Below are 1,327 nucleotides of genomic sequence, written 5' to 3'. Positions count from 1 at the left end.
TTTTATAATGTAATGTGGACCAAGTTGTGTATGGTGTACTAAAATTCTGAAAGAGGATTAATTTTTTATTTCTCAATATGTGTGGCATACCAATTAATGGCCATGGCTATACTATAAGCATAAGTATCCACAAAGAACAGGCTTAATTTTGACCGTAACATGTGAATACAATTGAAGCAAAAGTAGGAAATTAAATGAGTAAGAATACACATGCTGAAAATTGAAACAAAATCTGCCCAGCAACATGACATACCAGCGGCGGGAAGGGGGCGCTATCTTTCGCGCCACTGAGACAAAGGAGGCAAAGATGGACGTTACGTCGCCTAGTATGTTGTCAGACCTTACAGTAAGTATCATTTACCAGTTTATCTTAATGTACTGAAAATATGCCGGGTTTCTGGAAGAATGTGAATTTATATAAAATATAGGAGTTATGTAGGAGTTTTGAGTTTAAGTTAATTACTTCTTAACTATACCTAGCTAACCTTAATGTAACAGTCTTGCTAACATATCCTACTCTTAATTTTATTATTAGTTCTTGGCTTTCGTGCCATACTTCATTAGAGTTAATGTGTTTTGGTAGTATTTTTATGTATTACTTTATTCATGTATTTATCTATTTACTTTATTTATGTATTAGAGTATTCAGAAATTGCTCTTAAAACCAGTGTGGTAGTTGGCTAGCGGCTCCGACAGGCATTTTGTTGTATATGAGCAACGCAGAGTCAGCACCTAACCGTAGCAGTGTTGTGTAAAATGACAATATTGTCGTTAGCTCTGAATAGAGCAAATGTAGTTATCACCGCGACCATTCGTTTACTAGCACAGAATAGGAATAAAGACTGAGTAACTTTAACATGAAATATACCTCATATTGACAGAGATAATTATTTTTTCAAGCAGTTAAAGCAGTTTTTGCATCTAGTATGATTAACTAAAGTATGTGCACATTCTTTTTTAAGGCTTATTGCTGGAAACATGCTCTGATATAGTTTCTTTTTTATGCAGAACTTCTGAGGAAGTAATAGTCAGTGTTAATAAAAAAACAAACAACAGCAACTTGACCATGCAAACTATCTTACTTATTTAGTCATGTGTTTCATTTTTTCAGCACACATATGACAACTTAGAATCTGTCAAAGTCCTTGTAACCACTTTTATAGATGAGAAAGAAATTTGTAAAAAAAAAAATTCTTATTGTCAGCAGTGCCACAGACATCATAGGTCAAAGCCAAGCTCAGCACATGGGCTGTGTGCTTGATAGGTTGCTAAAGTATAACACTGATTTCATGGAATATATTGATGTTGACAGTGAGGTAGACGTTAA

At 34.2% G+C, this 1,327-nt stretch overlaps 1 pseudogene; it reads left to right on the top strand.

The window, feature by feature from the left end:
- The first annotated feature begins 244 nt into the window (after positions 1-244).
- LOC148097251 (uncharacterized) overlaps positions 245-1,327 on the top strand; it is a 2,262-nt pseudogene continuing 1,179 nt past the window's right edge.

This window comes from Neolamprologus brichardi, chromosome 18 (assembly GCF_056152115.1).
Source record: "Neolamprologus brichardi isolate AB-2024 chromosome 18, ASM5615211v1, whole genome shotgun sequence".
In the NCBI taxonomy this organism is placed as follows: domain Eukaryota; kingdom Metazoa; phylum Chordata; class Actinopteri; order Cichliformes; family Cichlidae; genus Neolamprologus; species Neolamprologus brichardi.
The sequence above is the reverse complement of the archived record's forward strand: the minus strand, read 5'-3'. Positions and strand labels throughout refer to the sequence as shown.